The 25,046-nt window shown below is 50.3% G+C and overlaps 1 protein-coding gene and 1 long non-coding RNA gene across 4 annotated transcripts in view; both read left to right on the top strand.

Moving 5' to 3' along the window:
- The first annotated feature begins 1,484 nt into the window (after positions 1-1,484).
- LOC118011366 lies at positions 1,485-18,731 on the top strand. The gene is made up of 3 exons (XR_004679455.1): positions 1,485-1,934; positions 5,315-5,974; positions 18,159-18,731. It is a non-coding gene; the product is annotated as an uncharacterized LOC118011366 (long non-coding RNA).
- Positions 18,732-21,650: 2,919 nt separating this feature from the next.
- CSNK2A1 (casein kinase 2 alpha 1) overlaps positions 21,651-25,046 on the top strand; it is a 53,354-nt gene continuing 49,958 nt past the window's right edge. The window contains exon 1 of one of the 3 annotated variants that reach the window (XM_035006097.1): positions 21,651-21,770. The gene's annotated coding sequence lies outside the window, so the exon portion shown is untranslated. The remainder of the gene's footprint in view (positions 21,771-25,046) is intronic. The other 2 variants (XM_035006095.1, XM_035006096.1) reach the window with 2 other exon arrangements.

The following is a 25,046-nucleotide window of genomic DNA, read 5'->3' as shown; positions in this document are numbered from 1 at the left end:
CCCTGCCACCAGCCTGTTTGGGGAAGAGCTGGGCAAGAGCCTGGGCCAGAGTCAGGACACTGGGCTCGGCCACCCCAGCCCATTCTCCAGCTGGGGCCTCAGTGTCCCCCTCTGTGTAATGGCAAGATTTCAAGAAATGCTGACTTGTGGTAACTTTTCATTAAGAGACTGGCTGAATGAAGTGAGGGACAGTCACACTTTTTAGTTCTTCGTTTGGGGCCCAGGACTCAGGGACTCTGTGAAGTTGAATGGGAAAAAATTCACAACTTTATATTCACTAGCCTCTGTCTGCAATGCAACCTTTCCTCCAAGTGTGAATGTGGACCACAGGCTATGGCAAGGTTAGAAGTGACCTTGTCGGGGCGCCTGGGTGGCTCAGTCGTTAAGCGTCTGCCTTCGGCTCAGGTCATGATCCCAGGGTCCTGGGATCGAGCCCCGCATCGGGCTCCCTGCTCCGCGGGAAGCCTGCTTCTCCCTCTCCCACTTCCCCTGCTTGCGTTCCCTCTCTCGCTGTGTCTCTCTCTGTCAAATAAATAAATAAAATCTTTAAAAAAAAAATTTAAAAAAAAGAAGTGACCTTGTCACAATAAGGAGGCAAAGACACTTCGGTCTGACAAATCAGTGGCTGCAGACAGCCTCACAAATGGTTTACGCTCATCGCGACCTGAGGCCAGCATCCACTTCTTTCATTTACTGTGCTAATAAAGAAACCCATGTGTTACTGTTTCCCAGACCCTTGGGACTACTGTGGTAACAGCATCTCAGGGTAACTGGGTTCCTTTGTGATCTTATGTACTTTATTTTACGCGCTTAAAAAAAACATGATTATGAAAATTGATCTATTGCCTCCCCAGATACCAAAGCAGTCCATGGTACAAAAAGTGAAAAACCCCTGCCTTATATGAGGCCATTTTTATTTTTAAATGGGGAAGTCCTCTGTATACTGACTTGGAACACTGTCAAAACACAGTGCTGAGGGGAGCCTGGTTGGCTCAGTCGTTAAGCGTCTGCCTTCGGCTCAGGTCATGATCCCAGGGTCCTGGGATCGAGCCCCGCATCGGGCTCCCTGCTCCGCGGGAAGCCTGCTTCTCCCTCTCCCACTCCCCCTGCTTGTGTTCCCTCTCCCACTGTGTCTCTCTCTGTCAAAAAAAAAAAAAAAACAAAAAACCCACAGTGCTGAGTGCAGTACGAAAAGCAGGATACACCAGTGTCTGCGTCCGAACCAGGCTGGGCATCTACATTTGCTCGATGGCCCTCAAATGCCTGCAAGGGGCCCCAAACAGGGGTCATCTCTGGTGTCTGAGGGAGACCTGTCACTCAACACTCTGAGTCCTTTTTTTTTTTTTTTTTCATATCCGTGTATATTCAGAAAGAGCTCAGATTCTGGAAAGATGGCCGGGGCTCTGGTGGCAACAGTTTTTGAAAATTTGAACTATCTCATGGTTAAAAAAAGGAAGAAGAAAGACGGAGAGGGAGAACTCGGTAGGCAGACGCCGGTAAACCCCTTTGCAGTCCCAGCTCTGTGGCCCTGGGTGCATCTGAGGGCGGCTGTCCACCCACTCAGGCTCAAGGGGAAATACCCAGCCCCCAGCTCAGGCCTCAACACCCACTGCCCAGCATCTTCCTTCTGGATGAATCATGTGTTTGTGGACTGCAAGGCAGGGTTATCCCAGCCAGGAAGTGCTGAGAGTCATCAGCATGGAGGCAGCCCCTTAAAGCGGAAAAAACACAGCGCTCAGAGGCTGGAGATAGGGGTTCAAGTCCCAGCCTGGCCACTCAATTCACAGCGTGGGCTCTCAATGATCTCAGACAGAAAGAACCTGCCAGGTGTCGCTCAGTAGACCTGCAGATGCTTCTGGACTCCCAGGTGGGCTCTTCCAGCCCAGAAGCTCCTCTGCTTGGGGAACATGGGGAGCCCTTGGCAGCCACTAAAGGTAGGAGTGAGGATGAATGGGGTGTGTTCTGCCGTGTCTTAGGGTGGGAGACTTTCTCCCCCTCCCCATCCCTGCACTGCCAGCCACCACAGACCCAACTCTGGGTGATGCCTCCTCTCTGTGCCCTCTTGCCCCTGGCCCTGCAGATACTCAGGCAGAACCAATAGCCAGGCAGGACAAAAATAGAACACTAGGACTGTTGACTCCCAGGAGCAACCCCAGAAGGTAGGTGTCTTTTTCTCCATTTTACAGATGAGGAAACGGAGGCTCAGAGAGGGGGAGAAGGCCACCTGGGGTCACACCGCCCTTATGTGCTTTTTCACCCGGGTCACTTGGTAGGGCTACCTTACCCCCTGGGGACAGCCCTGTCTTGGCAACCCCAACCTCACACCCAGCCTAGAGGCCCGCTCAGGGGTGCGGCCCGTCTCAATGTGAACAGGACTATTTTTAGTGTCCACAGCAGGGGCTAGGGGCCAAAGTCAGGAGTGACAATGGGGGGAAGGGGGTGGGGCTCCTGGCGGCCGCCCCCGCACCCAGCAGCCGCCCCATTTCCTCGAGGAACCAGGCCGTGCACAATACAAGGAAAGCCTAGTGGGGAGTGGCTGGGGGCTCCCGTGGGGGGGGCTAACCTGGCCCATCAGGGCAGCTGGGGGCCCAGAGGAGGCCTCCAGACCAGAGGGAAATGGACCATTAGGCCAGCTGCCTGGCCCCGGGCAGAAGTGATCGCTCATGCTTTACGCTGGTGCACGCATCCACTCACACAATGCACACGCATGCACACACACACACACTCACACAGGGGTCCCTTGTTAACTCCTAAACAGGGCAGGCCCTCATCCTCAGAGGCAGAGAACAGGGTCCTGGGGACTCGACAAGGAAAGATTCCCCCCACCTCCCAAGGCCAAGCAGGAATTAATTTGGGGGTCCAGGTGAGAAATGCTGTCATGAGCACCCCAGACACTCTGCCAGGGTCCTGGCCTGTTGGGGAGGTGGGTCCCTGTTGGGGAGGGTCCCAGCCAAAGGCTGGGGCTCCCAGTCAAGAGCAGCTATGTGACAGGAACAGGTGGTGCCCCCCAGCCGAGCAGGGAGGGCTCCTTTCTTGCCTCTGTACAAAAGGGGTTCCCGCTCTTCTGGGCAAGATGAACTGAACTTGATGTCTGAGGTTCTCACGTGTTCTGCCGTGGCTTGGGGTGGGAGACTTTCTCCCCCTCCCCATCCCTGCACTGCCAGCCACCACCGACCCAACTCTGGGTGATGCCTCCTTTCCGCACCCATGTTTATGCCATGCCCCCCGCCAGCGATGCCCTCCTCTGCCTCCCCATTCTCCTGCCATTGTTGTAGCTCTGACAGCAAGGACAGTGACATTCTTGTTTGCCATCACATCCGCCAGAACCAAGCACAGTGCCTGACACGTAGTCAGTGCTCAATAAATACCTATGTAGTAAAATCCTTGCCTCCTGCTGGAGGCCTCTCCTCCCCTCACCATGGACAAAGTTATCTCCTGGGAGCTTCTCAATGAGGCAGCCACATTCATCCCACTGGAGGGACAAAGAAGCAGACGAGGGAAGGACCCAAGATCGCTGACTGAAGACCACACAGTGAGGAGCAGCCTGGGTGGCGCTCCTGTCTAGACCTAGGGTCCCCCGGTCACAAGCCCACATCTTCTCCCTTCCCCTCCCCAGCCACCAGCTCTCAAGTCTGAAGCTGGTGTCCATACCATAGCAGTCCCGCGGAAAGATGAAGATGATGGATGGGTTGTGGAGATGGGTTCACGTGTGGTGGAGCTGCACCCAAGGATCCGGAGGGGAAAGCAGATGGTTTCTGGACCTGCATGAGGGCAGGCTCTGCACAGAATGAAAAGTGACCCACTGGACATGTTCAAGCACTGGTTGGTGGGGCACTCCTGAGCAATGAAAAGAAAGGGACAGTGGATCTGTGCAACAATATAGAGGAATCCCAGAGACATCAAGAGGAGGGAAAGAAGCCTGGCACAAAGAGTATGTGCTGTCTGATTCCACTTATGAGAAATTCTAGAAGAGGCAAAACTAAGCCAGAGTGACAGAAACCCGATTAGTGGTGGCCGAGGGCCAGGAGGTGGGGTTGATGGGTGAGGGACCCAAGAGAGCTTTTTGGAGGTGATGGAAATGTTCTGCATCCTAATTAGGTGGTGGTTACACAGGATATATATACATTTGTCAAAACTCATGGAAAGATACACTTAAAATGGATAACCTTGGGTACCTCGGATTTTATGTTAATTACATCCCGATGCATTTGATTTTAAAAAATTGGCACCATCCCGTCAACCTTGAGAATTTATGATCGCTTACGAGTCAGATTGCATTCTTTCTGGTCCTAGAGGATGCCTCCTCCCAGATGGTTCAAAGACCTACCCCTGAGGTTGCCTGTAGGTACCTGTCTGGCTGGTTTCCGGGAGCAGAAGGCGCTGCAAAGCGAACGCAGGCTGCTGGGTGCTGAGCACCTACCGTGGGCCGCACTGAGCTCCACGTGGGTAACTCATCTTCCCCTAAACACCCAGTGCTGGGGGTGCTCTCATCCCCACTTCCCAGAACAGAGAACGGTAAGGAGGAGGGTTCTTGCTCCAGAGTGCTTCGCTGGCAAGTGGGAGTCTGCCCTGTGAGAGGGTGTGCTGGAGCCCCTGGTCAGCCTTCCCAGCGGTCCCCTCTTTCCTGGCCTCAAAGGTTCCCCACCCTTTCCATGAAACAAAAGCCCAGCAGAGGCGCGGGCACACCCTCCTTAGAAGGCAGTTTGGTGCTGTTATCTTGAGGAGCCCGAAGAGGTTTGAGCCCTTCCAGGGAGTTTATGGAGGCATTCCTCCCAACACCTGCAGCCTGCTTGTTCCAGTTCCTGGCTGTGTGACCCGGGCCAGGTGCCTCTGCCCGCCTGTGTCTCCGCGTGCTTATCCGTAAAGTGAGGATTAAAAATACTGGTTACCCCATGGGGCCCCTGGCTGGCTGGGGTGGTAGCGCATGGGACTCTTGATCTTGGGGTCATGAGTTCAAGCCCCACATTGGATGTGAAGCCTACTAAAAAAAAAAAATACTGGTTACCCTTAATGGGTACGGGGTATTCGGTCGCTGATTAAAATGTTTTGGAACCAGGGAAGAGATGGCGGTTGTGCCGAAATATGAATGTGCTAAATGCCACGGAAAGGTGCATTTTAAATGGTTAATGTTATGTTATGTGAATTTCACCTCAATAAAAAAGAAAAAGGAGGAAAAGGAGATCATGCGTTAAGGAAAAAGCTATCTACCTAAAAGGTGTAGTGAGGATTTAAAAAGCAGTAAATGTCAAGCACTTAGAAGAGCGCCTGACCCATCGTAAGCATGCAATATGTTTTTATTTCTGTTGCTGTTTAGTGCTTCCGATTGTTGGCCAAGCTGCCATCTTCCACGACCAGCCAGCCAGCCAGCTGCATCAGCCTCCTCCTGGGACCCCTGCTCCAGCCCTCGCCGGCCCCACCTCCTCTTTTCCCCTGTGGCAGCCAGAGCAATGGGGAATCCTATTAAAACCCAAGACACATCAAGCACTCCTCTGCTCAAAGCTCTCCAACATCTCCCCATGTTATGGGAGAAATAGCTGAGGCCCTGCATTCCCTGTCCCCTGACACCCCCAGTTTGCTCTCATCTTCCATCACTCCTTTCACTCAACCAGTCTCCAGCCACACTGGCCTCCTTGCCTTTCACCCTTCCCCCTATGCCAGGCACGTTCCTGCCCCAGGGCCTTTGCACTGGCTATTCCTTTTGCCTACAGTGCTCTTTCCCCAGATTCACACAGATGCTGCTCCACCTCCTTCAGGTCTTTGCCCAAATGTCAGCTTCTCTGAGAGGCCCTCCCTGACCATCCTCATGAAATTGCTCTGCTCCAACCACTCATCACGCCCTCACTGACTGTACAGCCTGATGTGATATTGTACACTGACTTGTTTTCGGTGTTTTGTCCATCTCCCCATGAGCTAGGAGCCTTCCTCTCTCTCCACAGGGGCTTTGTTTCCTGCTGGGAGCCCAGCCTGGCACACGGTAAGCCTTCCATAAATCTTTGTCAAATGAATGAGTGAATGCATGAATTCATTCATTTGATCATTCAGCTGGGCCCAGCATGTGTGAGTCCTGAGGGGCAGGGACCCTGGACTCCCCCAGTGGTCCCAGTACCACCTGGCACGGGAATGATGGGGGCATCTGTGGAAGGGAGACCTCTCCCCGGTTCGGGATCATGCTACCTGAGGAGTCTGGAGTGGCAGGAGGGCCTGGGACAAGAACATTGGGCCAAGGGCCTGGCCTGCTCCCACCCCATCCCTAGCTCTCTCCCCTGGGACTCTAGACTCTGCTTCCTCCCCCTGCAGCTGTTCCAGCCTCTTCCTCTCCTCTCCCTCTGGCCTGAGCCTCCTCTGGACTTCATCTTCCCCCTCAGCTGCTCTGGGGGGGGCGGGAGGAACTCCCTGCATCCTCCCCTTCCCCGCTCTCCTGGCCTGGGCCTGAAAGCCTCCACCTCAGGCTCAGCACCCCACCACCACACTCCCCTCCCCTCCAGCCACCTCCAGGGGGCAGGTCTGGGGAACAGGGACCAGGCAGGAGTCCCAGGTCCCTCGACAGGCCTCTCAGCCCCTGCCTTGCTGGGTGACCCATCTCTCCACTCAGAGGCCAGCTGGGGAACTAGGCGCCCTGTGCTCCAGTCTCAGCTGGGCTACTTGCTAGCTGTGTAGCCTTAGGCAAGTCACTAACCCCTCTATGTGTCAGAATTGGTCTTGACGCAAGGATGCAACACAATGATGTGGAGCAGCTTTGTAAATTGCAAAGTCCCAAAGCACCCTTGGCTGTGTATTTGTGACGGGTTTCTGACCCAACGAACCCAGAACTCTGAGGGAGAACCTCATAGTGATCCCTAATCTATCCCAGATGTTATCTACCATCATTATCTTTATCGTTACAGCATCAATAATATCCTCAGGTTTGATAAAGGCCGTAGTCAAAGTCCATCTCCTTTGAGACAGGGGTAAGGTGCCAGAGAACATTCTAGAATAGCACCCCTCCAGCTAAGCCCACTATCCCCCAGGGAACCTCGCAGTTATGCAAAACAGGGAAGAGTCATTATTATTCCAGTTTACAAACCCAGAGAGCTTTAGGTGGCCTGACCCCAAAGCCCAGGCTCCATTTCGGTCCCTGGCTGACAGACCGGGGTCCCTGTTCAGACCTCCATACCTGTACCCACCTGAGTACTCCAGGAACTCCTGCTCAGCAACTTCTCTCCCTCATTCTACTCAGGCATTTGCCTACCCTTCCAGGGTCCTTCTGATTCCATCCAGGCCGGGAGCAGCCAATGCCAGATCCCTTTCCCTCCTGATTCCAGAACAAGAGAGGCATTGAGAGCCTCGGGGGCCCCAGGCCTAGATTAGTTCAGATATATCGTCAACTGCTACCGCACGGGATGGACTCTTGTTCCCATCTTTTTTTTTTTAAGATTTTATTTATTTATTTGACAGAGACACACGAGAGAGGGAACACAAGCAGGGGGAATGGGGGAGGGAGAAGCAAGCTTCCCGCTGAGCAGGGAGCCTGATGTGGGGCTCCATCCCAGGACCCCGGGATCATGACCTGAGCTGAAGGCAGACACTTAACGACTGAGCCACCCAGGCACCCCCTCTTATTCCCATCTTAAAATGAGACTCAGAGCAATTAGGTGAGCAACTCACTCAAGGTCGTGTAGCTAGGGGGAGTGCGAGCCAGAGATGAAATTCAAATCTGTCTGACCAGAATGCCTTCAAAGAGCTTTGACATTGGGTGACTTCATTCCCAGCCCTACTCCTCAGTCTCCTCATCTCTAAAATGGCCTGGAGGCTCAGGCAAAGCTTCATGAGATTTGTTGAGCTGTGAGAATTATGTTGCAACAGTTTATAAAATGCCCAGAACAGTGGGCACACAGAGAAGGCATCACTGAGGGACTAGGAGCTCTGAGGTCAGGCCGACCTAGGGCTGAGAGCCAATTTTGTCTCTGCTCAGGGAGACAATCACTCTATATCTCTCTGAGCCTCACGAAACTCTTCTGGAAAATAGGAAGGATCAGCCCCTCTCACAAAGATGGTGCTGGTCCCCAAAGCTTAATTTTTTAAAAGTTAAACCATGGCTGGCATCCAAATAAAAAAGTGAGCACTTGCCCAAATCATATGTAATCCATTAGTATTAACTCATCAGCAGAACGGTGAGGCTGGTTCAAAACATTTAAGGGCGGCTGAAATGTCGATAGCCAATGGAAGGCAAAACACGGAGATAAGATCGTGAAACTGGTTGGGGCGCCTGGGTGCCACAGTCGGGGCGATTAAGTGTCCAACTCTTGGTTTTGGCTGAGGTCATGATCTCATGGTCCTGATCTCAGGGTCATGAGATTGAGGCCCATATCTGGCTCCACACTCAGTGGGGTGTCTGCTTGAGATTCTCTCTCCCTCTCTTTCTGCCCCTCCTGCTCATATTCTCTCTCTCTCAAATAAATAAATAAATCTTTAAAAAAAGCAAAGATTATGAAACTGGTTAATGTCGTACAGGACAAAACAACTGTAACCTTTGGAATGGTCTTTTCTACTGGAGAAAAAGGATTTGCAACTTACATCTACAAGGGGAACACACAACTTCCCCAAGTGTGGGCCCTAAATATTAGTGTATGACAGGTGAAACCAAGATCTCTTCCCCCAGAGAGTTAGGTACCCCTTGGGCCAACCTGTTGGACCATGCTCCAGCATGTTGCTGAAAGGACGTGTGGTCCTCCTCTGGCATTATTTCCAAGTTTGGGATACTTTTTTTTTTAAACACGCGGCTGTATTGAAATAATGGAGGTAGGAGGAATTTATAAATTTTAAAGTGCTGAATGCCTCTTGGCTCATTTGTGTAGTATAGCTTCTTGGCTTATTTGTGTATGGTCTTATTTATCTTTATGTCCTTCCAGAGCTCTCTGATCAGCAAGGCTGGCACTAGGGTGAGGCACTGCTGAACCTCACACAATCCAGAAGTATCCTTTAGATGGAGCCCCTAGTCACCTGCTGACCCTCTGGACAGCCTGGACAAGTCTTTATAGTTTCACTTACTCAACAATGATTTCCTGGGGACTTACTTGCTGCCACACACTGTCCTGGGCACGTGGGATGAAGCAGAAAACGAGACAGACCAGTCCCTCCTTCCAGGGCCTAGGATCTAGACAGGAGACAGAAAATTAACCAAGGTAGAGGCTAACTCATTACAAATCACCGCAAGCACCTAAAAGGAAAAGAACACGAGCAGAGCCACCAGCTTCCTCGCCAGCAGAGGAAAGCCTCCCTAAAGAGGGGACATTCAAGCTCAGGCATGAGGAATGAGAGCAGGCCAGCCAATGGAAAAGTTGTGGGAAAGGCATCCCAGGTAGGAGGTACAGCATGTGCAAAGGCCCTGGTGCAGGAACAGGCTTCAGGGAACAGAGAGAAACAGTGTGGCCATTGTTTAGAGAGTGGCAGGAGATGGTGTGCGGGAAGTCAGCAGGACCCGAATTGTGGTGAGGGTGGTGCGGGTAGAGGGAGATCTGGCAAGAGACCTAGACTTAATCTAAATATAATAGGAAGATACGGAATGTTTTGGTCAGACGCCTCCATTACCCCCACCTGGTTTCTGTCTCAGGGCTCCAAGCAGAGGTTTTCACAGTGTGGTCCCCAAACCAGCAGCATCAGCATCGCATGGAACGCGTTAGAATCGCAGATTCTTGGGCCCCACCCCAGACCTGCAGATCAGACACTCTGAGGGTGGGGCTCAGCAATCGGTGTTCTATCAAGCCGTCCAAGTGATGCTGAGGATGCCTACGTTTGGGAACCACGGCTCTGGAATCAATCAACAACCCACAAGTTAGAAACGCGACCCAGAGTTGCCACCTGGTGGTATTTCTTGGGAACTACAACCTGGACACCACTTCCACCACTAACCTTTTTCGACGCCAGTAGGACACTTTCCACTGAAAGGACCCAGACCACGGTCATGGACAGGAGGGTGGCTTTAGAGTGTGCCTGTCCGCTTTTCTCACATGCAAGGACACACAACATAGGAGGGTTTCCCCGGTGATTAACTTAAGGTTTTCTTCCTGCTACATTTGGGATAAAACGAGATTTCTTACAGTCTGTTCTCCCCATCTCTCTCCTCTTGTTCACACACTCCCTGCCAGCCACACCGGTTTCCTTGCTGTTTCTCATCCCAGGGCCTTGGCATCTGCTGTTCCCTCTGCCTCTAATGCTCTTCCCCCCAGATTTGCATGGCTAGCTTCTTCGGTTCATTCAGATCTCTGTTCAAATGCCACCTCCTCTGGGAAGCCTTCCATGACTACACTCACCAAGGAGCTCCAGCCCTACTCCCTGACTATGACCCTGTCTTCTTTCTCCTCATCCCTGACATTAGTTCATATATTTATTTGATTTTTCTCTATCTTCCTTATGAGACTGGGGGTTCCAATGAGGCAAGGATGATAGTTTGTTCTGTTCAATGCTATATCCCCAGCACAAACAGTCGGTGCTCAGTCGATATATACTGAATGAATATACTCTGAGAGGCAGGTATTATCACCCTCTTTCCCACCAATGGGGAAACTGAGGCTTAGCAAAGCAATGTGACTCCCTCAAGTTTATGCAACGAGGAAGTGGCTGGGATCTAGATTTGAAGTAGGAGTTTTGGAAGCTGAGGTGTGAACTATGTCCTCCATGGCAGCTTGGGGTTCCTGAGGCTGGGAAGACTTTTCGATCAGGCTGCCACGTCTCCCATCACCCAAGATCAGCAAGCAGGCGGGTTGTGAGATCTGAAGGATGTTCTTCAAGGTAAAGAAACAGAGGGCAGGAATCCAGTGCTGAGATCCTAACTGGGATGGCACCACCAGGAGTGTGGGGCAGCCCCCAGTGAAGAGGGGGTACCCGGGTATACAGCAGGAGGGGGGCATGGATGCAGACATCCTGCAATGGGTCTTAAGTCCTATGAGGTATTCAGATCTCTCTTTGGTAATTAGTGAAGATGAAAATCCTGTTTTTAATGATCTGAGCCTGTGACCAAATTCTATTTCGTATGCAAACATGATGGCTAGGGGGTTTGTTTTGTTTTTACTAATTTTTAATGGACTTAATTTTTTTAGAGCAGTTTTAGGCTTGAAGAAAAATTGTGCAGAAATTACACGGTACCCTTATACTTCCTCTCCCCAACACCCACAGTTTCTCCCATGATTAACACTTTGCATTAGTGTGATGCATTCACTACAACTGATGAACCAATATCAATGCATTATTTTTTTAAGATTTCATTTATTTATGTATTTATTTTAGAGAGCGAGAGAGTGAGTGTGGGCGGTGGGGGGAATGGGGCAGAGGGAGAGAGACAGAATCCCCAGCAGACTCCTTGCTGAGCATAGAGCCCAACACAGGGCTCAATCTCACGACCTGAGATCATGACCTGAGCCAAAACCAAGAGTCAGACGCTCAATCGACTGAGCCACCCAGACGCCTCGAGCACAGTGTGTATTTGCTTGGTTTTAATATACAGTGAACCTGCCAGGAAAGCGACCTCCACGTAAGTTGGGAACAGGCCAAGCTGTGTTTGGTTCTGAACTTTCCCTAAAACTGCTAAACGTTTGGGACTATCGTGCAGTCATGGTGTTTGAGTTGCCAGAGCTCCTGATTCAGCCCCCAGATTAGAGGTGATTCCACCCTCAGCCATGTGATGTGTTTTTTTATTTATTCTGCCTGAAGAGTTACATATTAATTTGTTCTAAATTATTTTCACTTTATTTTCTTTTGTATTACAATTAGGGTCTTATTTAAGATTAGGTGTCAGTAGGTTATGTCATTTATGAATATCATTTGAGAAAAAAAAAGAAGCATTGCAACTGTTAAGAGGATCACTGGCTCCCACAGGGGTCATCCCAGCGTTCCTCCGCAAGACCGTCACAGGTGGAGGAGCGTCAGCCCCTCAAAAGGCACTGTGCTGGCTAAGCAACTTACCCACTTACCCGAGAATCAGTATCTCTGCACAGTTTCCCTGCCGGGTCCTACCCAATGTGTGTGGCTACCCCGCTTTACAGAGGGGGAAACTGAGGTTCAGACAGAATAAGTCCCCTGGATGGAGCTAGAAATTGAATCCAAACCCATGCTCCCAACCACCCAGCATCCAGCCCTGGATTTCCTGGGCCTGCTGGAAAGACCATGTTGGGTGAGCTGAGCATCCCCAGGCCTGAAGGCCCCAGGAAGGGGTGGAGAGCTACAAAGGGGAGCAGAGAGGTCAAGGGCACAGGTTTTGGCCAGGGTTCCGATCTGGGCTGTGTCACGTGTGACCCTGGGACAGACACTCCCCCTCTCTGAGGCTTGGTGGTCTCATCTGTAAAATGGGTCACCAAAGTGTGGGAGGTACTGTCCCTTTCCATGTTACCAGGCTGGAAACTATGGCTCATAGAAGGGAAGTGACATACCCCGTGTGAAATAGGGGGAGAGGTATGGGGTGGTCCTTTAAGGTAAGGACACACTCCATTGCCCAGTAAGTTCCCCAAGGCTCCTTCAAAGCCCAATTTGAGACTCATAGGTCAGTAGGCAAAGGTTAGGGGTCACTTGTCATTCCTCAACCCATCCACCCTCATGAGACTCCCACAGAGCAGAAGTATCTGAAAGCCCCCAGTGAGCCATCAGGGCTGGGGGATGCTGTCCTCAGAAGCACTGCCTCAGCTTCCCTGTGCTGGACTCCAGCTCCGAAACAGATCCCAGATCAATCCATTCTTCTCCGTCTCTCCTACCGCTGCCACCCGAGTCTAGGCCATAATCACCTCCTGCCTCCCTCCTCCTCACTGCCCGCCCAGCAGCCAAGGAGATCTTTTATAAATGTAAAATCATATGAAGTTACTCCATTGCTTAAACCTTCCATGGCTCTCTATTGTTCCTAAGCCAAATGCTTCTACCTAGTTCCTAGGACCCTGCCCACCTCTCTCATCTCATTTCCCACATTTCCCACCCTCTACTTTCCCACCTGCTTCGTGTATGTTCAGGCCACACTGGCCTCCTCCACGTGCCTTTAATGCACCTGCCATGTTCCTATCTTAGGACCTGTGCCCACACTCTTTCTCCTCCTTGATCAACCCACACATAGCCCCGTCCTTGCCCTCATTGGGCAAACCCTCCCTCCCTTCTTCCCTCCCTCCAACAAGACAGCTTTTCCTTTCCATGCCACCTTCTTGCCTCCCCTCTCGTCTCCGCCTGGCAAGAATCCCAGTTTGCAATGATAGATTTGTCTGATTATCTTCTCCCCACTTGATTGAGCTCCACCTGACCAGGGACACTGACTTGTTTTGTGCTGTGTACTGAGAACCTAGAAGTATCTGCCCCAGAGGAGGTGCTCAGGAAAGCCTGCTGAATGGCAGACTGCAGGCATGAAGGGCCACTCATAGGGGAGGGAATGGCTCATCTCCACCAAGTGGACGAAGACATCCAAGAAGGCAGAGGGAATCCCAGGCACAATTCAGTTCACTGTTCAGCAGCGCACCGTGTTGTGCACTGGGAACAGCATCGTCCAGAACAAAGCTCTGAGCCACACCGCCTAGCTGCGCAGTGGAGGCAAGTCACCAAACCTCTCGGAACCGTCCTGTCCCCAACTACCAAACGGCAGAGGTGGAGAAGTGACTTCATTACAGAAAACCCAAACCTTAGGGCATTAGGACGCAATACGCTGTTGAAACTCCAGTGGAACCGGCAATTCTGTTCCGTTTCTATCGCCGCAGCACGAATCACTCCAGGATTTAGCGGCTTCACACAACTATTTTTTTCCCTCGCTGTTGTGAGGCAGGAATTTGGGAAAGGAACAGCTGAGCACTTCCTGCTTTGTCGCAGGCAGATGTTGGCCAGGCCTGTGGTTATTTGAAGGTCCAATGGCTGCCTGTTGGCCAAGGACACCAACATGTGGCCTTTCCACCATGGTGGTCCAGGGCAGTCGGCCTGGACCCCTTCCAATATCTCAATTTCAAGCAACCTGCTGGATGACGATTGCCTCCTATCCTTCCAATTCATTCTCTCTGGTACTCCAAACCCTGCAAACCTTCAGTCCCAGTGGGACCTCTGATCCATGGAGCCTACCACCTTTTCCCTCATGTCCTTACTTCCCTCCTCACCGGCTAAAGGCCATGGGCATCATTATTCCCATGCACTGCACCCCCCCAGGTACCCCCGCCCCTCTCTGGCTAAATACCCACTGGTTGACGCCAACACTCTGTCCCTCTGTGCTTGTCCCCCTGCAGTGGAACGTGGCTGGACAATGTAGCACGGAAGCCGCCATGCACTGGGCTCCCCTTACTTACATGATGGCACCTGGCTGACTCAGTTGGTAGAGCATGCAACTCTTGATCTTGGGGTTGTGAGTTTGAGCCCCATGTTGGGTGCGGAGATTACTTAAAAATAAAATCTTTTTTTTTTTTTAAGAGCTTTCCCTCCCTCCCTTCCTTTCTTTCTATCTTTCTCTCTTCCTGTTTGTATGTATTTAAATTTTCTTCTGCTCTCTCTAAATCCCACTCCCTTGGGCTCCCACCATTCTACCTAAACTCTTTCCTGTCAAAGTCACGATGCCCTCTCCTGTGCTAAATCTGCTCTCGGTTCTTGGGCTCTCGTCTTCCTTGACCTCTCAGCAGCATTTGAGACACACCCACAATTCTCCCTGCTTTGAAGTGTTTTCCTGACTTGGCTCTCAGCCCCTGGCTGCTCCCTCTGAAGCTCCTTTGTTGCTTCCTTTCCCCTTAATGCCGGGTGCCCTGAGGCTCAGTCCTCCACCTTCTTCTCTTCTCTCTGTTCACTTCCTTGGAGATCTCATCCAGTCTTATGGCTTTCAAAGCTATTTCTACAATGAAGACTCCTGTATTAGTCTACTTGAGCTGCCAGAACAAGAGACCGCAGACTGAGTGGCTTAACAATAGAAATTTATTTTGTATTTCTCCTGGCTCTGGAAGCTCAAGGTGCCAGGAGGGTTGGTTTCTGGTGAGAACTCTCTTGCTGGCTGGCTGCCTTCTCCTCATGTCCTCCCATGGCCTTTCCTCTGTGCACACTCAGAGACAGAGAGAGAGAGAGCTAGGGAGAGGGAGAGAGAGAATGAGAAAGAGAGAGAGAGGGAATGCGCTCTGAGGTCTCTTCCTCTCCTTACAAGGACACCAGTCCTACTGGATTAGGGCCCCACCCTTATGGCCTCATTTAACCTTAATTACCTCCCTAAAGGTTTTATCTACAAATACAGTACATTGGGGGTTAGGGCTTCAACATATGAATTTTGGGGAGATGTAATTCAGTCCATAACATGACAAAATTACATCTCCTGCGTAGACTTCTCTCCTGGGCTCCGATTCATGCATGCAACTTCTAACTAGGCATCTCCACTTGGAGGTCTGATGGGTACCTCAAACTGAACAAGTCTCAAATGGAACTGCTAATTCCTTCCTCCTTTCCCCACCTGAAAAAGTTTTCCCATAGCCTTCCTCATCTCAGTTAGTGGCAAATGCCTTCTTTCAATTCCTCTGACCCAAAGCCTTGGAATCACCCTCAATTCCTTTCTATCTCAAAACCCCATCCCCAACCTGTTCTTTTGGCTTTACTTTCAGAATAAGCCCAGAGCCTAACTTTGATTCAAACCATAGCCATCTTTTGTCTGGATTGTGGCCGTGGCCTCTTCCCTGATCTCCCTGCTTCAGCCCTCGCTCCCATTCCATTTATTCTATACCCCGCTGCCCATGAGATCCTGTAGAAATGCAAAGCTGGGCCTGTCCTCCCTCTGGTCAAAACCCTTCAGCATCTCCCACCTCACTCAGAGCAAAAGCCAGAGTCCTGACCATGATGCACAAGGCTTTACTGTATTCAGTCATTTAATCCTGACAAGAGCCCAATGAACTGGGTCTAACAGTTAGCTATTACTATAATAATGTTGCATAACAAGCCACCCCCGAAGTCTGTGGCTTACAGCAACAAATATTGATTTCTCCCTCTCTCATCTGCAGTCTTTGGGGTTTGGCTGATCTTGCCTGAGCTCCGTGGGGCTTGGCTCCACGTTGTGTCTGTTGTGTGTTTCTTCCACTGTTCCACACCAGCCTGTTTGATGCTGGGGCTTTGGATAGAAGCTCTAGGTTCCCTAAACAGTACAGAACATTCTCCTCCTAGCTGTTTAGCTGTCAGTCAAAAGGGATAGAGGTCATGAAAACATACAATTTAAAGTTTAATACAAACTCAACATCAAAACACAAAACTTTCTTCAAACAGACCTTCCTACAGAAACTTCAACTGGGACTCTGTTTCAAAAGACGCAATGCACCAATGGCAGTCCCATCCTTATGGTTGAGAAGGAAACTCCCAGGGGCGATATTGAAAACAGAAGACCTTGGGGCACCAGGGTGGCTCAGTTGTTAAGCGTCTGCCTTCGGCTCAGGTCATGATCCCAGGGTCCTGGGATCGAGCCCCGCATTGGGCTCCCTGCCCGGCTGGGAGTCTGTTTCTCCCTCTGCCTCTCCTCACCTCCGCTCGTGGTGTTCTCTCTCTCTCTCAAATAAATAAATAAAATCTTTTAAAAAAAAAAAAGAAAGAAAGAAAACAGGAGACCTCTTAAGGCTTAGTTTGGAACTTACACATTGTCACTTTCATCTACATTTCACCCGCCAAAGCATATCTCATGGCCAAGCTTAATATCAATGGAGTATAACCAGCCCTGGCTGGGGGGACAACATGACAGTCACTGAATAGTAACCTAATCTGCCACAAGATATTTCATGCTACATCCTCTCTTTTTTCTTTTTTTCCTTCTTTCCTTCCTTCCTCTTTCTTTCTTCCTTTCTTTAAGATTTTATTTATTTATTTGAGAGAGAGAGAGAGAGAGCGCACCAGCAGGGGGAGAGGGAGAGGGGCAGGGGAGAGGGAAAAGCAGGCTTCCCGCTGAGCGGGGAGCCCAAAGTGGGGCTCGATCCCAGGACCCCAAGATCATGACCGGAGCTGAAGTCAGGTGCTAAACTGACTGAGCCACCCAGGCACCCCACTTTCTTTCTTTTTAAACAGATGAGGAAACTAAGCCTCAGAGACATCAAATAAGTTGTCCAAGGTTATACTGCTAGTAAATGACAGAGCTGGAATCCAACCAAGTTAGAGTCAAGTTTACAAATGTCATGGATGCCAGGCCAAGGGATTTGGACTTTCCCTGAAGGCAATGAAATGCCACTGAAAACTCTTGAGCAAGAAAGGAACATAGTGGTTAATAAACTTTCTTCCAGTGGCAGTGTGTGTGCAGGATGCCTGGGAGAGGGAGAGGGAGGGGCTCCCCGAGGTAGTTATAAAACTTCAGACCAGAACTGATAAGGGACCGGGCTGGAGCAGTGTCAGGAAAAGGGGGGAGAAACAGTAAACGTAAAAACCAAATAGAAGAAGACAGAGGTGAGAGACAAACTGAAGGACATTTTTTTTTTATTTTTATTTTTTAATTTTATTTTTTTAAGATTTTATTTATTTATCTGACAGAGAGAGAGACAGGAGAGAGGGAACACAAGTAGCGGGAGTGGGAGAGGGAGAAGCAGGCTTCCCGCTGAGCGGGGAGCCCAATGCGGGGCTCAATCCCAGGACCTTGGGATCATGACCTGAGCCGAAGGCAGCCACTTAACCGACTGAGCCACCCAGGCACCCCTAATTTTTATTTTTTTCAAGATTTTATTTATTTATTTGAGAGAGAGAGAATGAGAGACAGAGAGCACAAGAGGGAAGAGGACAGAGGGAGAAGCAGACCCCCTGCTGATCAGGGAGCCCGATGTGGGACTCAATCCCGGGACTCCAGGATCATGACCTGAGCCGAAGGCAGTCGCTTAACCAAATGAGCCACCCAGGCACCCACTGAAGGACATTTTAAAAACGCTTTTTCGGGCCACCTGGGTGGCTCAGTTGGTTGAGCGACTGCCTTCGGCTCAGGTCATGATCCTGGAGTCCCGGGATCGAGTCCCGCATCGGCCTCCCTGCTCAGCGGGGGGTCTGCTTCTCCCTTGACCCTCCTCCCTCTCACGCTCTCTGTCTCTCATTCTCTGTCTCGCAAATAAATAAATAAAATCTTTAAAAAAAAAAAAGAGCTCATACATATAAGGCCCCTTGTACAGTGTGTGACGAATACGAAGTTCTCAAAAAATATTAGCTCTTGTTGTTCATAGCTCCATGCTTAGCTGCATGATAATTTATCTCACCAGGTCCGGGCATACGATCACTTCGTGCGGTATGTTTGCAAAGTCGGCCACAGCAATTCCAGCTTTCCCAGTACACGTGACTCTTTGCAGCATGACTTTGGTGTCTATTGTCTATGGAGTCTATTTCTACTCTCCTTGAATCTGAGCTGGCCATGGGACAGGCTTTGCTCAATAAAATGCAATGAGAGTGATGCTCTAGCACTTCTGAGCCTAGGCCTCAAGAGGCCTTGCTGCTTTTGTTCTTTGCCTTTTGGAGGCCATCATGTGAGGAAGCCTGAGCTAGCTGCTGAAGAAGCCACGCGAAAGAGAACCAAGGCACTCAAGCCCACGGGCCTGGGCAGCCGGCAGTCACGTAAATGAGGCCATACAGGGCCAGCCAGCTCCCCAACGTGCTCACTGACTGCAGATGTGGGAGTAAGACCATGCACAGCAGAAGAGAACTGCCCTAGCTGAGACATGTCCATACTGCCAATCTACACCAGCAGAAGCAAATAAATAATTGTTGGTTTAAGCCACTCTGTGTTTGGGGTGCTTTGTTAAGCAGCAGTAGAAAGCTGATACATTTAGGTTTGGTGCAGAGAGGATGACCCAGGTTGGAATGCAAGGGCTGTCACTGCATGTGACCTTGGTCATGTCTCGTAATCTCTCTTGGCCTCGATTTCCCCATCTGTGCAATGGGATACTTTTAGTCCCTACCTCATCAGGCTGATGGGAGGGTTAAATGAGATGATGAACAGTCACCGTGAGGCACAGAGCAACTGCTACGACTCTTAACTGTGATTATTGCTGTTGTTGTTCGAAGGCAGTCTCGACTGAGAGTTGTAATGTGGGGTGTCAGGAAGAATAAGTGATAAAGATAACTGAGCTGGTCTTTTGAAGCCTCCATAGCTGGGTGAACATTGGAGAAGGGGAGCTTCTTGGGACAAGAGACCTATACCAGGCTGGCCAGGGAGATGGCAGGGGTTAGGGCTCGTTCCTGTCCTGCTCAGTGTGAAGGATTGTATGTTGTGTGCCTGGGTGAGCTCTCCGAAGATGGACGCTGGAACTGGGTGGAAGAATGAAGAACTGACACCGTAGGAGGGGCCGAGACCATAGGAAGGTGTGAAAGCTAAACCTTGGGCAATATCCCCACTCTTCTCACGTGAATCCCAGACTCCTTACCATGGCCTGAATGCCCTGCCCACCTCTCCCACCAGATTCCCTACCCTCTCTCCCTCACTCACAGTACTTCAGCCACCCTGGCCTCCTTCCTCAAACTTACCCAACTCTTTCCTGCTTCAGGACCTTTGTACTCACTGCTCCCTTCTCAGGGAATTTCCAAACCACTCAAGCTGAAGTGCTCCCCCTTTTAGTCTTTTCCATAACTACTTATCTTTTTCCTTCATAGCATTTTTTGCTACCTGAAACTATGTTGTTTATTTATTTGTTTACCCACGTATTATTTGTTTCTCACTTTAGAAAGTGAGTTCCGGGCGCCTGGGTGGCTCAGATGGTTAAGCGTCTGCCTTCGGCTCGGGTCGTGATCCCGGGGTCCTGGGATCGAGCCCCGCATTGGGCTCCTGGCTCGGCCGGGAGTCTGCTTCTCCCTCTCCCACTGCTCATGCTCTCTCTCTCTCTGTATCTCTGTGTCTCAAATGAATAAATAAAAAAAAATCTTTAGAAAGTGAGTTCCATGAGGAATTGGTGTCGATCTTGCTCATACTCCAACCCCAGCACTTAGCACTGTGTCCCGCTCATAGCAAGTGATTAATAGCTGTGAACTGAATAAATGTGAACAAAGGATCCATGACAGCTGGCTCAACAAACAAACAAACAAGATCCAAGAGCCAAGTGGAAGGCCAGTCATTTCCTTAAAAAGGTCTTCATGAAAACCTTGGGATCATCTTGTCGAACTCCTCAGCCCACAGGTGGGGAAACAGGCCCGGAGAAGAGGGTTACCCACCTTCGAGCGCCCAGAAAGCCATTATTGTAGATTCCCAGCCCCTGGGGTCAAATGCTGCAGACCTGTCTGGCAGATAAGCCCAGAAAACTCACAGCCACCTCCTTGCGGTCATTGCTGTGTGTCTGCAGTTGCCGCCGCCCCAATCGTATAGGGAAGGAAATTGCCCCTTTGGGAGCAGAGGTGCCAGTAAGCTGACAAACTGTGAAAGGGGGGCTGGAGAGAGTGGGAAGGCCCATTCCTGGGCCAGGCAGCTATTCTGAGGCAGCTCAGGGATAATAGCTGGTACCAAAATAACCCAACCTCCTCACCCTTGTTCCAGCCCTCACACCTCTGCCCCACTAGAGGTGAGGCTAACACTTGAATTCCTCTCGGTAACACACCAGTTTTTAGCAGGGCCTGCAGAGAGGACAGTGATCATCACACCCAGGCCTGTCCACTGGGGGCTCACAGTCTGACGGAGGAGGCAGGCTAGGGACCAGTCAAGGCTGCTGACTACGTCTGGGGAAGCTCAAGGGAGGGTAGATCCCCAGAAGAAAGGACCCCTGAATTAATTCAATGGACATACGAAGTTAGCCAGTTCAGGGGGTGACAGTAACAGAAGTAACCGCCAGCGCAAAGGGAAGGCGGCAACACAGATAAGCTCCAGGAATAGTTGGCAGTTTTAGTAGGTAGAAGCATCAGAAATATGAGAGGGGAGGGGCACAATAGGAGCCTAGAAAGGGGGGTGAGTGGGCTGTCCAATTTATCTAAGAATTTAGATGTCAAGAGAAGAACTTAGGCTATCTTCGGTGCACAAAGGAGAGCCCTAGTAGATTTTTATCCATAAGGACGCCACGATCAGGTTGGCAAGATATAAAGTGCCCTGTGGCTGCTTTGGGGAGGTTGTCTGGGCCAGGGGAGGGGGAGGAGGGGCAGACCGAAGGAAGAAAACACTTTATTCTAGATGGGCAGTTCTAAACAGGACTCCTGCAGGAGACAGGAATGGAGTCTCAGTCTCTCCAGGGCTTGGATCATTACTCCGTCGACTCCCGCGCCACACCACCCCGAGGGTTCAACTTTCGTTCTTTTGTTGCGAACTCAAAAGTTTGAGCAGAACAAATGTGCTGCTGGAACCCTAACCCTAGTCGAGGGGTCCGAGCAAGAGACTCCATCTCCCAAAATGCTTCGCTTTACAGCCCTGCGGGTCGCGCATGCTTCAAGAAAGGCCGGCCGGCTTGTCCACCGGTCAGCTGGGTGAAGTGCAGGAAACATGGGGACCGCCATCTTAGCTTGGGGCAAACCAATTGTAAACCTATGGGAGGTTCTTCTTCTCTGCCTCGTCAGTTCTTAACAGGTACTAAAACAAAATGCTCTTAATTATTGCAAATCTCTTTATTATGCTTTACATTGAGAATTTCTTCCATTTTGCCCCCCAATTCGGAACTGCACCTGCAGGGATACAATAGCACATCCCAGCATGGCCGCACTCAGCCAGATTCCGCTGGGGGTGGAATCGGAAGCGGTCCCGCCCCGCCTCCTGGTAGGAAGGGGGTTTCCGCTTCCGGCAGCGGCGGCTGCAGCCTCGCTCTCGTCCCTGCGGCTGGCGGCGGAGCCGTGTGTCTCCTCCTCCGCCGCCGCCATATTGTCTGTGTGAGGAGAGGGGAGAGCGGCCGCTGCTGCCGCTTCCACCACAGGTACGGTGGGAGCCGCCAGGCGAGGTCGTTGGGTGTGGAGGTGGGCCCAGGATGGGACAACGGGGCGCGGTCTCCCCTCGCGCTCCCAGCGGACTCCGGAGCGGCCCGTCGCCTTCCCCTGCCCCCCCCCACACACACCAGCCGAGGCCCCTGCAGCCCATCGGGGAGGCCTGGGGCCACCCTTCAGGACGGGGAGTGAGGCTTCGTGGGCAGAGGCTGATGTGAGGGTGGGAACTGGCTTTCGGGAGTCCGGCTTATTGCGGGGGAGAGGGCTGGACTGGGGGCGGGGACTAGGGGGCAACTTGGAGGAAGGGGTCGCCGGAGGGGGAAGGGAGCTTGAGGGGTGGGGCCACTAGGGGATGCTGGGGGAGGGTGCCTAGGGGAGTGGTGCCTGCTGGGTAGGGTGGGGTGGACCTTCCCGCGGAGCGGAGCAGATGGGAGTGGGGGCCTTCTAAGGGTCCCTCTGGGCCCGGCGGGCTTCCCACCTGCAGACTGGGGTGCAAGGGAGAGGGAGCCCCGGGCGAGGTCGCTGGGGAGAAGGGGGGAGGGGACCACGAAGTGGGGCAGAATGGGTGGAGTTGGAGTTAAGGGTTAGTTGGGAGCCTGGGTGGAAGGGAAGTATGTAGAATGAAAGCTTGGCCAACAGTATACATGTTAAGTTTGTGACCTTTTGAAAGAGTACGACTTTTATTTTGGTTTCTGTTTTTTTTGTTGTTTGTTATTTTGTAGCGTTGGAACATTTCTAGTCTAGGCAGGTGATGGGTGGAGCTTCAGTAGTTTGTTTTTTGGAAAGCAAAGTCAGGGTCGGAAGAAGTAGCTTCTTGACTGTTGCCATTGTGGGAAAGGAAGAGTTTGAAAAGAAGGTAGTAAATTAATTTGTGAAGACTTGATTACCTTTCAGCTGCCGAGTTCTATGAGAAGGGGGCATGGGGAGAGGACATGAAAAGAAAACTGGAAAGGGAAGATTTTTCTCGGAGTTGGGAGACTGCATTACATCTAAGGAGTGGCAATACAGGCTAGTGGTAAAGAACCAGAGTGCTTGGGTTCTCAAATATCATGCCATTACTACTTAGCTGTGTGTCCTAATCTTTGTAAACCTTGGTCTTCCTATCTGTAGAGTGGGGGCAGTATTTCCTAGATCATGCAATATGGTGAGCAGTAAATAAGATAATTTGTGTCAAGTGCTTACCGCAGTGCCTGACAGGTAGTAAGTGCTCGATTAAAGGGACTAGGTGGTTTATTTCGGCTTCCTCTGTCCTGCGTAGAATTTGTGGTCAAGAATCTAACAGGCAAGACTGAAGAATATTACCTTTGTAGTAATTGTTGCAGTTTCTTGTTTTGTTGTAAGTCAGTTGACTTAATTGGCTTGGTGGACCTTTGACTGAAAGACCAGAACCAGTAACTTGATCTTCCTCAAGTCATTTTAAAAACTTCACCTGCTGTTTTATCTGGGCAGGTTTATCCTTGTGTGACTTTGAAATACTTGACTTTCATGTGCCATTGGGGGAGGGTACATGACTTCAAGAAAGAATGAAAAGATTTGAAATTTGCTTAGATTGATTTATCAACTGCTTACAAAGTTAGGTCACCCTGGGGCAACTTTTGTTTAAAAAAAAAAAAAAACATGCCCAGTTATGTTCTCTTGTATGGAATAAAATAGAGAAGAGAAGCACACATTTAAGGGGAACATTGGGTTACTTCTATGTAATGGGTTTATTGCCTTGCTGTTTGGGGATAAAACAAGTGGCAGCTTCTTTCCCACAGTGTATTTTTAGTTCTCTTGTTGCCTAGCCGCTGTTACAGGGTGAGTCTTTGATTTTACTCTGAACAGACACCTTTACTTCACATACTCCTTTGGACAAAGGGGAAATTTTCTTCAGGAACTGAGTTTAAAGCCCTACATAGGGTTTGGGTTTGTAGTCGACAGAATGCCACCCCTGCCAAAAAAAGATGTCTATACTTTAATTCCCAGAATCTGTAAATATGTTACATGGTAAAGGCACTTTACAGATCTTATTAGGGTTAAGAATCTTAAAATAGGAAGACTATTTTGCATTTCGTGGGTAGGCCCAACCTAATCACACGTGCCCTTAAAAGCAGAGAGCTTTTTCCACTTTGGAGTCAAGAGAGGGGAGAAGGGTGAAATCAGAGATTCCAATCATGAGAGGGACTCCCATTTGCTGTTGCTAGAGGGGGCCACATAGAAAGCATGAGAAGGAATACAGGCAGCCTCTAGTAGCAGAGACCAGCCCCAGCTGACAACCAGCAAGGAAATGGAGACCTCAGTCCTACAACCACAAGAAACTGAGTGAGTTTGACCAACAACCTGAATGAGCTTGGAAGTGGATTCTTCCCCAGAGTTTCCAGCAAGGAATATTCCTTGATTTTGGCCTTGTGAGACCCTAAGCAGAAAACATAGCCACGCCCACCAGCTTCTGACCCACAGAAACTGTGAGATAATGAATTTCTATTGTTTTAAGCCACTCCTGTTTGTTGTAATTTGTTATGGCAGCAGTAAAACACTAGTATAGATTTTTGGTACCTGGAGTGGGATACTGTTACCCAAAAACGTGGAAGTGGATGAAAGCCAGAAAATATTTGAGGAGTCTGATAGAAAAGGCCTGGAACAGATTATAGAAATAGGGATGTTGACTGCAAGTTAGGGCCAGGTGGCAATGACATAGGCACTGGAAACTGGAGGAAAGAGAATCTTTGTACATAGTGGCAAATAAGCTTAGAATTGTATCCTGTGGTTATGTGGAAGAGAGAACTGGTAAGTGATGAACCTGGCTATCCAGCAGAGGAGACTTCCAAGCAGAGGGTTGAAGGTGCAGTCTGGTGTATTTGTGGATATGAATCTGACTAATGGAGTGAACCCCTGTGAAATTTGTGGAAAGTCCATGAGGTCCTTGAGGATTTTATACTGTCAGAAACAATGCCAGCTTGGATTGAAAAAGACAGTAGAAAGTTAAAGAGGGCTATTAAAACCCCCAAATTCTAGGCAGGAAACAGGCTGGTAAAACTCAGGTGTGAGTTTGCTGCTTTTCATTAAAAAAGGTGGGGGACTCAGAGGGTGGAACCAAGAGCACAGAGAGGTGGACCTGAAAGCTACAGAGGATTTTGCCCTTACTTTGAAATGGAACAGAGTTTGCCTAGATTTTGAAACTGCTTTGGACCAATGGATCTGTTTTCTCCCATTTTTCTTGTTGGAACTGGAATGTCTTTAACTGCTGCCCTGTGCCTGTCCCACCATTGTCTGTTGGGAGCAGATAACTT

This window comes from Mirounga leonina, unplaced genomic scaffold (genome assembly GCF_011800145.1).
Source record: "Mirounga leonina isolate KUSES-001 unplaced genomic scaffold, KU_Mleo_1.0 Mir_150, whole genome shotgun sequence".
Taxonomy (NCBI): Eukaryota; Metazoa; Chordata; class Mammalia; order Carnivora; family Phocidae; genus Mirounga; species Mirounga leonina.
This window is presented reverse-complemented; position numbering and strand designations above follow the sequence as displayed.